Here is a 13707-nt window from a genome sequence, read left to right as displayed (position 1 = left end):
TAACAGCCGACCGCGCTAGCCAATTGCGCCACGGAGACAGTCGTGCTCCACTCTCACCACCATCAGAACATTTCTTCAAAGCTATCAGCCCAAAAAAAGCGCTGCACCACCACCGGGTGGGCTCGTACCTCGAACCTCTCGGTTAACAGCCAATCGCGCTAGTCAATTGCGCCACGGAGACAGTCCTGCTCCACTCTCACCACCATGAGAAAATACCTTCAAAGCTATCTCTCCAAAGAAAAAAAGCAACACACCACTCCCGGGAGGGCTCGAACCTCCAACCTTCCGGTTAACAGCCTTTCGCAAAGCCAATTGCGCCACAGAGACAGTCGTGCTCCACTCTCACCACCGTCAGAACATTTCTTCAGAGCTATCAGCCCAAAGAAAAAAAAAGTGCCGCACCACCACCGTGTGGGCTCGTACCTCCAACCTTTCGGTTAACAGCCGATCGCGATAGCAAATTGCGCCACGGACACAGTCGTGCTCCACTCTCACCACCATCACAACATATCTTCTAAGCTATCGGCCCAAAAAAAAAGCAACACACAACTCCCGGGAGGGCTGGAACCTCCAACCTCTCGGTTAACAGCCGATCGCGCTAGCCAATTGCGCCACGGAGGCAGTCGTGCTCCACTCTCACCACCAACAGGACATATCTTCAAAGCTATCAGGCCAAAGAAAAAAAGCGCCGCACCACCACCGGGTGGGCTCGTACCTCCAACCTCTCGGTTAACAACCAATCGCGCTAGCCAATTGCGCCACGGAGACAGTCCTACTCCACTCTCACCACCGTGATAACATATCTTCAAAGCCATCAGCCCAAAAAAAAAGCAACACACCACTCCCGGGAGGGCTCCAACCTCCAACCTTTCAGTTAACAGCCGATCGCATAGCCAATTGCGCCACGAAGACAGTCGTGCTCCACTCTCACCACCGTCAGAACATTTCTTCAGAGCTATCAGCCCAAAGAAAAAAAAGCGCCACACCACCACCAGGTGGGCTCGTACCTCCAAACTTTCGGTTAACAGCCGATCGCGCTAGCCAATTGCGCCGCGGAGACAGTCGTGCTCCACTCTCACCACCGTGATAACATATCTTCAAAGCTATCAGCCCAAAAAAAAAAGCAACACACCACTCCCGGGAGGGCTCCAACCTCCAACCTTTCAGTTAACAGCCGATCGCATAGCCAATTGCGCCACGAAGACAGTCGTGCTCCACTCTCACCACCGTCAGAACATTTCTTCAGAGCTATCAGCCCAAAGAAAAAAAAGCGCCACACCACCACCAGGTGGGCTCGTACCTCCAAACTTTCGGTTAACAGCCGATCGCGCTAGCCAATTGCGCCGCGGAGACAGTCGTGCTCCACTCTCACCACCATCAGAACATATCTTCAAAGCTATCAGCCCAAAGGAAAAAAAGCAATACACCACTCCCGGGAGGACTGGAACCTCCAGCCTTTCAGTTAACAGCCGATCGCATAGCCAATTGCGCCATGGAGACAATCGTGCTCCACTCTCATCACCGTCAGAACATTTCTTCAGAGCTATCAGCCAAAAGGGAAAAAATGGCCGCACCACCACCGGGTGGGCTCCAACCTCCAACCTCTCGGTTAACAGCCGATCGCGCTAGCCAATTGCGCCAAGGAGACAGTCGTGCTCCACTCTCACCACATTCAGAACATATCTTCAAAGCTATCAGCCCAAAGAAAAAAAAGCGCCGCACCTCCACCGGGTAGGCTCGTACCTCCAACCTTTCGGTTAACAGCCCATCGCGCTAGCCAATTGCGCCACAGAGACAGTCCTGCTCCACACTCACCACCATCAGAACATATTTTCAAAGCTATCAGCCCAAAATAAAAAAAGCAACACACCACTCCCGGGAGGGCTCGTACCTCCAACCTTTCGGTTAACAGCCGATCGCGATAGCAAATTGCGCCACGGAGACAGTCGTGCTCCACTCTCACCACCATCAGAACATAACTTCTAAGCTATCAGCCCAAAAAAAGCAACACACCACTCCCGGGAGGGCTCGAACCTCCAACCTGTCGGTTAACAGCCGACCGCGCTAGCCAATTGCGCCACGGAGACAGTCGTGCTCCACTCTCACCACCATCAGAACATTTCTTCAAAGCTATCAGCCCAAAGAAAAAAAAGCGCCGCACCACCACCGGGTGGGCTCGTACCTCCAACCTCTCGGTAACAGCCAATCGCGCTAGCCAATTGCGCCACGGAGACAGTCCTGCTCCACTCTCACCACCATGAGAACATATCTTCAAAGCTATCAGCCAAAAGAAAAAAAAGCAACACACCACTCCCGGGAGGGCTCGAATCTCCAACCTTCCTTTTAACAGCCTTTCGCATAGCCAATTGCGCCACGGAGACAGTCGTGCTCCACTCTCACCACCGTCAGAACATTTCTTCAGAGCTATCAGCCCAAAAAAAAAATGTGCCGCACCACCACCACCATGTGAGCTCGTACCTCCAACCTTTCGGTTAACAGCCGATCGCGATAGCAAATTGCGCCACGGAGACAGTCGTGCTCCACTCTCACCACCATCAGAACATATCTTCTAAGCTATCAGCCCAAAAAAAGCAACACACCACCACCGGGTGGGCTCGTACCTCCAAACTTTCGGTTAACAGCTCATCGCGCTAGCCAATTGCGCCACGGAGACAGTCGTGCTCCACTCTCACCACCATCAGAACATATCTTCAAAGCTATCAGCCCAAAGAAAAAAAAGCAATACACCACTCCCGGGAGGACTGTAACCTCCAACCTTTCAGTTAACAGCCGATCGCATAGCCAATTGCGCCATGCAGACAATCGTGCTCCACTCTCACCACCGTCAGAACATTTCTTCAGAGCTATCAGCCAAAAGGAAAAAAATCGCCGCACCACCACCGGGTGGCCTCCAACCTCCAACCTCTCGGTTAACAGCCGATCGCGCTAGCCAATTGCGCCAAGGAGACAGTCGTGCTCCACTCTCACCACCATCAGAACATATCTTCAAAGCTATCAGCCCAAAGAAAAAAAAGCGCCGCACCTCCACCGGGTAGGCTCGTACCTCGTTAACAGCTGATCGCGCTAGCCAATTGTGCCACGGAGACAGTCCTGCTCCACACTCACCACCATCAGAATATGTTTTCAAAGCTATCAGCCCAAAATGAAAAAAGCAACACACCACTCCCGGGAGGGCTCGAACCTCCAACCTTTCGGTTAACAGCCGATCGCGCTAGCCAATTGCGCCACGGAGACAGTCGTGCTCCACTCTCACCACCATCAGAACATATCTTCAAAGCTATCAGCCCAAAGAATAAAAAGCAACACACCACTCCCGGGAGGGCTCGTACCTCCAACCTTTCGGTTAACAGCCGATCGCGCTAGTCTATTGCGCCCCGGAGACAGTCGTACTCCACTCTCACCACCATCAAAACATATCTTCAAAGCTATCAGCCCAAAGAAAAAAAGTGCCGCACCAACACCGTGTGGGCTCGTACCGCCAACCTTTCGGTTAACAGCCGATTGCGATAGCAAATTGCGCCACAGAGACAGTCGTGCTCCACTCTCACCACCATCAGAACATATCTTCTAAGCTATCAGCCCAAAAAAAAGCAACACACCACTCCCGGGAGGGCTGGAACCTCCAACCTTTCAGTTAACAGCCGATCGCATAGCCACTTGCGCCATGGAGACAGTCGTGCTCCACTCTCACCACCGTCAGGACATATCTTCAAAGCTATCAGGCCAAAGAAAAAAAAGCGTCGCACCTCCACCGGGTGGGCTCGTACCTCCAACCTTTCGGTTAACAGCCGATCGCGCTAGCCAATTGCGTCACGGAGACAGTCCTGCTTCACACTCACCACCATCAAAGCATATTTTCAAAGCTATCAGCCCAAAATAAAAAAAGCAACACACCACTCCCGGGAGGGCTCGAACCTGGAACCTGTCGGTTAACAGCCGACCGCGCTAGCCAATTGCGCCACGGAGACAGTCGTGCTCCACTCTCACCACCATCAGAACATTTCTTCAAAGCTATCAGCCCAAAAAAAAGCGCCGCACCACCACCGGGTGGGCTCGTACCTCGAACCTCTCGGTTAACAGCCAATCGCGCTAGTCAATTGCGCCACGGAGACAGTCCTGCTCCACTCTCACCACCATGAGAAAATACCTTCAAAGCTATCAGCCCAAAGAAAAAAAAGCAACACACCACTCCCGGGAGGGCTCGAACCTCCAACCTTTCGGTTAACAGCCTTTCGCATAGCCAATTGCGCCACGGAGACAGTCGTGCTCCACTCTCACCACCGTCAGAACATTTCTTCAGAGCTATCAGCCCAAAGGAAAAAGAAGTGCCGCACCACCACCGTGTGGGCTCGTACCTCCAACCTTTCGGTTAACAGCCGATCGCGATAGCAAATTGCGCCACGGACACAGTCGTGCTCCACTCTAACCACCATCACAACATATCTTCTAAGCTATCAGCCAAAAAAAAGCAACACACAACTCCCGGGAGGGCTGGAACCTCCAACCTCTCGGTTAACAGCCGATCGCGCTAGCCAATTGCGCCACGGAGACAGTCGTGCTCCACTCTCACCACCATCAGGACATATCTTCAAAGCTATCAGGCCAAAGAAAAAAAGCGCCGCACCACCACCGTGTGGGCTCGTACCTCCAACCTTTCGGTTAACAGCCGATCGCGCTAGCCAATTGCGTCACAGAGACAATCCTGCTTCACACTCACCACCATCAAAACATATTTTCAAAGCTATCAGCCCAAAATAAAAAAAAGCAACAAACCACTCCCGGGAGAGCTCGAACCTCCAACCTGTCGGTTAACAGCCGACCGCGCTAGCCAATTGCGCCACGGAGACAGTCGTGCTCCACTCTCACCACCATCAGAACATTTCTTCAAAGCTATCAGCCCAAAGAAAAAAAAGCACCGCACCACCACCGGGTGGGCTCGTACCTCCAACCTCTCGGTTAACAGCCAATCGCGCTAGCCAATTGCGCCACGGAGACAGTCCTGCTCCACTCTCACCACCGTGATAACATATCTTCAAAGCTATCAGCCCAAAGAAAAAAAAAGCAACACACCACTCCCGGGAGGGCTCCAACCTCCAACCTTTCAGTTAACAGCCGCTCGCATAGCCAATTGCGCCACGAAGACAGTCGTGCTCCACTCTCACCACCGTCAGAACATTTCTTCAGAGCTATCAGCCCAAAGAAAAAAAAGCGCCACACCACCACCAGGTGGGCTCGTACCTCCAAACTTTCGGTTAACAGCCGATCGCGCTAGCCAATTGCGCCACGGAGACAGTCGTGCTCCACTCTCACCACCATCAGAACATATCTTCAAAGCTATCAGCCCAAAGAATAAAAAGCAATACACCACTCCCGGGAGGACTGGAACCTCCAGTCTTTCAGTTAACAGCCGATCGCATAGCCAATTGCGCCATGGAGACAATCGTGCTCCACTCTCATCACCGTCAGAACATTTCTTCAGAGCTATCAGCCAAAAGGAAAAAAATCGCCGCACCACCACCGGGTGGGCTCCAACCTCCAACCTCTCGGTTAACAGCCGATCGCGCTAGCCAATTGCGCCAAGGAGACAGTCGTGCTCCACTCTCACCACCATCACAACATATCTTCTAAGCTATCAGCCCAAAAAAAGCAACACACAACTCCCGGGAGGGCTGGAACCTCCAACCTCTCGGTTAACAGCCGATCGCGCTAGCCAATTGCGCCACGGAGACAGTCGTGCTCCACTCTCACCACCATCAGGACATATCTTCAAAGCTATCAGGCCAAAGAAAAAAAGCGCCGCACCACCACCGTGTGGGCTCGTACCTCCAACCTTTCGGTTAACAGCCGATCGCGCTAGCCAATTGCGCCACGGAGACAGTCCTGCTCCACTCTCACCACCATGAGAACATATCTTCAAAGCTATTAGCCCAAAGAAAAAAAAGCAACACACCACTCCCGGGAGGGCTCGAACCTCCAACCTTCCTGTTAACAGCCTTTCGCATAGCCAATTGCGCCACGGAGACAGTCGTGCTCCACTCTCACCACCGTCAGAACATTTCTTCAGAGCTATCAGCCCAAAGAAAAAAAAGTGCCGCACCACCACCATGTGGGCTCGTACCTCCAACATTTCGGTTAACAGCCGATCGCGATAGCAAATTGCGCCGCGGAGACAGTCATGCTCCACTCTCACCACCATCAGAACATATCTTCTAAGCTATCAGCCCAAAAAAAAAGCAACACAGCACTCCCGGGAGGGCTGGAACCTCAGACCTCTCAGTTAACAGCCGATCGCGCTAGCCAATTGCGCCACGGAGACAATCGTGCTCCACTCTCACAACCATCAGGACATATCTTCAAAGCTATCAGGCCAAAGAAAAAAAAGCGCCGCACCTCCACCGGGTGGGCTCGTACCTCCAACCTTTCGGTTAACAGCCGATCGCGCTAGCCAATTGCGTCACGGAGACAGTCCTGCTTCACACTCAACACCATCAAAACATATTTTCAAAGCTATCAGCCCAAAATAAAAAAAGCAACACACCACTCCCGGGAGGGCTCGAACCTCCAACATGTCGGTTAACAGCCGACCGCGCTAGCCAATTGCGCCACGGAGACAGTCGTGCTCCACTCTCACCACCATCAGAACATATTTTCAAAGCTATCAGCCCAAAGAAAAAAAAGCAATACACCACTCCCGGGAGGACTCGAACCTCCAACCTTTCAGTTAACAGCCGATCGCATAGCCAATTGCGCCATGGAGACAATCGTGCTCCACTCTCACCACCGTCAGAACATTTCTTCAGAGCTATCAGCCAAAAGGAAAAAAATCGCCGCACCACCACCGGGTGGGCTCCAACCTCCAACCTCTCGGTTAACAGCCGATCGCGCTAGCCAATTGCGCAAGGAGACAGTCGTGCTCCACTCTCACCACCATCAGAACATATCTTCAAAGCTATCAGCCCAAAGAAAAAAAAGCGCCGCACCTCCACCGGGTAGGCTCGTACCTCCAACCTTTCGGTGAACAGCCGATCGCGCTAGCCAATTGCGCCACGGAGACAGTCCTGCTCCACACTCACCACCATCAGAACATATTTTCAAAGCTCTAAGCCCAAAACAAAAAAAGCAACACACCACTCCCGGGAGGGCTCGAACCTCCAACCTTTCGGTTAACAGCCGATCGCGCTAGCCAATTGCGCCACGGAGACAGTCGTGCTCCACTCACACCACCGTCAGAACATTTCTTCAGAGCTATCAGCCCAAAGAAAAAAAAAGTGCCGCACCACCACCATGTGGGCTCGTACCTCCAACCTTTCGGTTAACAGCCGATCGCGATAGCAAATTGCGCCACGGAGACAGTCGTGCTCCACTCTCACCACCATCAGAACATTTCTTCAAAGCTATCAGCCCAAAGAAAAAAAAGCGCCGCACCACCACCGGGTGGGCTCGTACCTCCAAACTTTCGGTTAACAGCCGGTCGCGCTAGCCAATTGCGCCACGGAGACAGTCGTGCTCCACTCTCACCACCATCAGAACATATCTTCAAAGCTATCAGCCCAAAGAAAAAAAGTGCCGCACCAACACCGTGTGGGCTCGTACCGCCAACCTTTCGGTTAACAGCCGATTGCGATAGCAAATTGCGCCACGGAGACAGTCGTGCTCCACTCTCACCACCATCAGAACATATCTTCTAAGCTATCAGCCCAAAAAAAGCAACACACCACTCCCGGGAGGGCTGGAACCTCCAACCTTTCAGTTAACAGCCGATCGCATAGCCACTTGCGCCATGGAGACAGTCGTGCTCCACTCTCACCACCGTCAGGACATATCTTCAAAGCTATCAGGCCAAAGAAAAAAAAGCGTCGCACCTCCACCGGGTGGGCTCGTACCGCCAACCTTTCGGTTAACAGCCGATTGCGATAGCAAATTGCGCCACGGAGACAGTCGTGCTCCAATCTCACCACCATCAGAACATATCTTCTAAGCTATCAGCCCAAAAAAAAGCAACACAACACTCCCGGGAGGGCTGGAACCTCCAACCTTTCAGTTAACAGCCGATCGCATAGCCACTTGCGCCATGGAGACAGTCGTGCTCCACTCTCACCATCGTCAGGACATATCTTCAAAGCTATCAGGCCAAAGAAAAAAAAGCGTCGCACCTCCACCGGGTGGGCTCGTACCTCCAACCTTTCGGTTAACAGCCGATCGCGCTAGCCAATTGCGTCACGGAGACAGTCCTGCTTCAAACTCACCACCATCAAAGCATATTTTCAAAGCTATCAGCCCAAAATAAAAAAAGCAACACACCACTCCCGGGAGGGCTCGAACCTGCAACCTGTCGGTTAACAGCCGACCGCGCTAGCCAATTGCGCCACGGAGACAGTCGTGCTCCACTCTCACCACCATCAGAACATTTCTTCAAAGCTATCAGCCCAAAAAAAGCGCTGCACCACCACCGGGTGGGCTCGTACCTCGAACCTCTCGGTTAACAGCCAATCGCGCTAGTCAATTGCGCCACGGAGACAGTCCTGCTCCACTCTCACCACCATGAGAAAATACCTTCAAAGCTATCTCTCCAAAGAAAAAAAGCAACACACCACTCCCGGGAGGGCTCGAACCTCCAACCTTCCGGTTAACAGCCTTTCGCAAAGCCAATTGCGCCACAGAGACAGTCGTGCTCCACTCTCACCACCGTCAGAACATTTCTTCAGAGCTATCAGCCCAAAGAAAAAAAAAGTGCCGCACCACCACCGTGTGGGCTCGTACCTCCAACCTTTCGGTTAACAGCCGATCGCGATAGCAAATTGCGCCACGGACACAGTCGTGCTCCACTCTCACCACCATCACAACATATCTTCTAAGCTATCGGCCCAAAAAAAAAGCAACACACAACTCCCGGGAGGGCTGGAACCTCCAACCTCTCGGTTAACAGCCGATCGCGCTAGCCAATTGCGCCACGGAGGCAGTCGTGCTCCACTCTCACCACCAACAGGACATATCTTCAAAGCTATCAGGCCAAAGAAAAAAAGCGCCGCACCACCACCGGGTGGGCTCGTACCTCCAACCTCTCGGTTAACAACCAATCGCGCTAGCCAATTGCGCCACGGAGACAGTCCTACTCCACTCTCACCACCGTGATAACATATCTTCAAAGCTATCAGCCCAAAAAAAAAAGCAACACACCACTCCCGGGAGGGCTCCAACCTCCAACCTTTCAGTTAACAGCCGATCGCATAGCCAATTGCGCCACGAAGACAGTCGTGCTCCACTCTCACCACCGTCAGAACATTTCTTCAGAGCTATCAGCCCAAAGAAAAAAAAGCGCCACACCACCACCAGGTGGGCTCGTACCTCCAAACTTTCGGTTAACAGCCGATCGCGCTAGCCAATTGCGCCGCGGAGACAGTCGTGCTCCACTCTCACCACCGTGATAACATATCTTCAAAGCTATCAGCCCAAAAAAAAAGCAACACACCACTCCCGGGAGGGCTCCAACCTCCAACCTTTCAGTTAACAGCCGATCGCATAGCCAATTGCGCCACGAAGACAGTCGTGCTCCACTCTCACCACCGTCAGAACATTTCTTCAGAGCTATCAGCCCAAAGAAAAAAAAGCGCCACACCACCACCAGGTGGGCTCGTACCTCCAAACTTTCGGTTAACAGCCGATCGCGCTAGCCAATTGCGCCGCGGAGACAGTCGTGCTCCACTCTCACCACCATCAGAACATATCTTCAAAGCTATCAGCCCAAAGGAAAAAAAGCAATACACCACTCCCGGGAGGACTGGAACCTCCAGCCTTTCAGTTAACAGCCGATCGCATAGCCAATTGCGCCATGGAGACAATCGTGCTCCACTCTCATCACCGTCAGAACATTTCTTCAGAGCTATCAGCCAAAAGGGAAAAAATGGCCGCACCACCACCGGGTGGGCTCCAACCTCCAACCTCTCGGTTAACAGCCGATCGCGCTAGCCAATTGCGCCAAGGAGACAGTCGTGCTCCACTCTCACCACATTCAGAACATATCTTCAAAGCTATCAGCCCAAAGAAAAAAAAGCGCCGCACCTCCACCGGGTAGGCTCGTACCTCCAACCTTTCGGTTAACAGCCCATCGCGCTAGCCAATTGCGCCACAGAGACAGTCCTGCTCCACACTCACCACCATCAGAACATATTTTCAAAGCTATCAGCCCAAAATAAAAAAAGCAACACACCACTCCCGGGAGGGCTCGTACCTCCAACCTTTCGGTTAACAGCCGATCGCGATAGCAAATTGCGCCACGGAGACAGTCGTGCTCCACTCTCACCACCATCAGAACATAACTTCTAAGCTATCAGCCCAAAAAAAAGCAACACACCACTCCCGGGAGGGCTCGAACCTCCAACCTGTCGGTTAACAGCCGACCGCGCTAGCCAATTGCGCCACGGAGACAGTCGTGCTCCACTCTCACCACCATCAGAACATTTCTTCAAAGCTATCAGCCCAAAGAAAAAAAAGCGCCGCACCACCACCGGGTGGGCTCGTACCTCCAACCTCTCGGTAACAGCCAATCGCGCTAGCCAATTGCGCCACGGAGACAGTCCTGCTCCACTCTCACCACCATGAGAACATATCTTCAAAGCTATCAGCCAAAAGAAAAAAAAGCAACACACCACTCCCGGGAGGGCTCGAATCTCCAACCTTCCTTTTAACAGCCTTTCGCATAGCCAATTGCGCCACGGAGACAGTCGTGCTCCACTCTCACCACCGTCAGAACATTTCTTCAGAGCTATCAGCCCAAAAAAAAAATGTGCCGCACCACCACCACCATGTGAGCTCGTACCTCCAACCTTTCGGTTAACAGCCGATCGCGATAGCAAATTGCGCCACGGAGACAGTCGTGCTCCACTCTCACCACCATCAGAACATATCTTCTAAGCTATCAGCCCAAAAAAAGCAACACACCACCACCGGGTGGGCTCGTACCTCCAAACTTTCGGTTAACAGCTCATCGCGCTAGCCAATTGCGCCACGGAGACAGTCGTGCTCCACTCTCACCACCATCAGAACATATCTTCAAAGCTATCAGCCCAAAGAAAAAAAAGCAATACACCACTCCCGGGAGGACTGTAACCTCCAACCTTTCAGTTAACAGCCGATCGCATAGCCAATTGCGCCATGCAGACAATCGTGCTCCACTCTCACCACCGTCAGAACATTTCTTCAGAGCTATCAGCCAAAAGGAAAAAAATCGCCGCACCACCACCGGGTGGCCTCCAACCTCCAACCTCTCGGTTAACAGCCGATCGCGCTAGCCAATTGCGCCAAGGAGACAGTCGTGCTCCACTCTCACCACCATCAGAACATATCTTCAAAGCTATCAGCCCAAAGAAAAAAAAGCGCCGCACCTCCACCGGGTAGGCTCGTACCTCGTTAACAGCTGATCGCGCTAGCCAATTGTGCCACGGAGACAGTCCTGCTCCACACTCACCACCATCAGAATATGTTTTCAAAGCTATCAGCCCAAAATGAAAAAAGCAACACACCACTCCCGGGAGGGCTCGAACCTCCAACCTTTCGGTTAACAGCCGATCGCGCTAGCCAATTGCGCCACGGAGACAGTCGTGCTCCACTCTCACCACCATCAGAACATATCTTCAAAGCTATCAGCCCAAAGAATAAAAAGCAACACACCACTCCCGGGAGGGCTCGTACCTCCAACCTTTCGGTTAACAGCCGATCGCGCTAGTCTATTGCGCCCCGGAGACAGTCGTGCTCCACTCTCACCACCATCAAAACATATCTTCAAAGCTATCAGCCCAAAGAAAAAAAGTGCCGCACCAACACCGTGTGGGCTCGTACCGCCAACCTTTCGGTTAACAGCCGATTGCGATAGCAAATTGCGCCACAGAGACAGTCGTGCTCCACTCTCACCACCATCAGAACATATCTTCTAAGCTATCAGCCCAAAAAAAAGCAACACACCACTCCCGGGAGGGCTGGAACCTCCAACCTTTCAGTTAACAGCCGATCGCATAGCCACTTGCGCCATGGAGACAGTCGTGCTCCACTCTCACCACCGTCAGGACATATCTTCAAAGCTATCAGGCCAAAGAAAAAAAAGCGTCGCACCTCCACCGGGTGGGCTCGTACCTCCAACCTTTCGGTTAACAGCCGATCGCGCTAGCCAATTGCGTCACGGACACAGTCGTGCTCCACTCTCACCACCATCACAACATATCTTCTAAGCTATCGGCCCAAAAAAAAAGCAACACACAACTCCCGGGAGGGCTGGAACCTCCAACCTCTCGGTTAACAGCCGATCGCGCTAGCCAATTGCGCCACGGAGGCAGTCGTGCTCCACTCTCACCACCAACAGGACATATCTTCAAAGCTATCAGGCCAAAGAAAAAAAGCGCCGCACCACCACCGGGTGGGCTCGTACCTCCAACCTCTCGGTTAACAACCAATCGCGCTAGCCAATTGCGCCACGGAGACAGTCCTACTCCACTCTCACCACCGTGATAACATATCTTCAAAGCTATCAGCCCAAAAAAAAAAGCAACACACCACTCCCGGGAGGGCTCCAACCTCCAACCTTTCAGTTAACAGCCGATCGCATAGCCAATTGCGCCACGAAGACAGTCGTGCTCCACTCTCACCACCGTCAGAACATTTCTTCAGAGCTATCAGCCCAAAGAAAAAAAAGCGCCACACCACCACCAGGTGGGCTCGTACCTCCAAACTTTCGGTTAACAGCCGATCGCGCTAGCCAATTGCGCCGCGGAGACAGTCGTGCTCCACTCTCACCACCGTGATAACATATCTTCAAAGCTATCAGCCCAAAAAAAAAGCAACACACCACTCCCGGGAGGGCTCCAACCTCCAACCTTTCAGTTAACAGCCGATCGCATAGCCAATTGCGCCACGAAGACAGTCGTGCTCCACTCTCACCACCGTCAGAACATTTCTTCAGAGCTATCAGCCCAAAGAAAAAAAAGCGCCACACCACCACCAGGTGGGCTCGTACCTCCAAACTTTCGGTTAACAGCCGATCGCGCTAGCCAATTGCGCCGCGGAGACAGTCGTGCTCCACTCTCACCACCATCAGAACATATCTTCAAAGCTATCAGCCCAAAGGAAAAAAAGCAATACACCACTCCCGGGAGGACTGGAACCTCCAGCCTTTCAGTTAACAGCCGATCGCATAGCCAATTGCGCCATGGAGACAATCGTGCTCCACTCTCATCACCGTCAGAACATTTCTTCAGAGCTATCAGCCAAAAGGGAAAAAATGGCCGCACCACCACCGGGTGGGCTCCAACCTCCAACCTCTCGGTTAACAGCCGATCGCGCTAGCCAATTGCGCCAAGGAGACAGTCGTGCTCCACTCTCACCACATTCAGAACATATCTTCAAAGCTATCAGCCCAAAGAAAAAAAAGCGCCGCACCTCCACCGGGTAGGCTCGTACCTCCAACCTTTCGGTTAACAGCCCATCGCGCTAGCCAATTGCGCCACAGAGACAGTCCTGCTCCACACTCACCACCATCAGAACATATTTTCAAAGCTATCAGCCCAAAATAAAAAAAGCAACACACCACTCCCGGGAGGGCTCGTACCTCCAACCTTTCGGTTAACAGCCGATCGCGATAGCAAATTGCGCCACGGAGACAGTCGTGCTCCACTCTCACCACCATCAGAACATAACTTC

The 13707-nt window shown here is 52.6% G+C and overlaps 2 non-coding genes across 2 annotated transcripts; both read right to left on the bottom strand.

Moving 5' to 3' along the window:
* Positions 1–2013: 2013 nt before the first annotated feature.
* Positions 2014–2090, bottom strand: TRNAN-GUU (transfer RNA asparagine (anticodon GUU)). Its single transcript has one exon. It is a non-coding gene; the product is annotated as a tRNA-Asn (tRNA).
* An 8282-nt stretch (positions 2091–10372) lies between these two features.
* On the bottom strand, positions 10373–10449 carry TRNAN-GUU (transfer RNA asparagine (anticodon GUU)). Its single transcript has one exon. It is a non-coding gene; the product is annotated as a tRNA-Asn (tRNA).
* Between the last annotated feature and the right edge of the window lie 3258 nt (positions 10450–13707).

The sequence above is a fragment of the Rhipicephalus microplus genome, unplaced genomic scaffold (genome assembly GCF_043290135.1).
Source record: "Rhipicephalus microplus isolate Deutch F79 unplaced genomic scaffold, USDA_Rmic scaffold_13, whole genome shotgun sequence".
NCBI lineage: Eukaryota > Metazoa > Arthropoda > Arachnida > Ixodida > Ixodidae > Rhipicephalus > Rhipicephalus microplus.
This window is presented reverse-complemented; position numbering and strand designations above follow the sequence as displayed.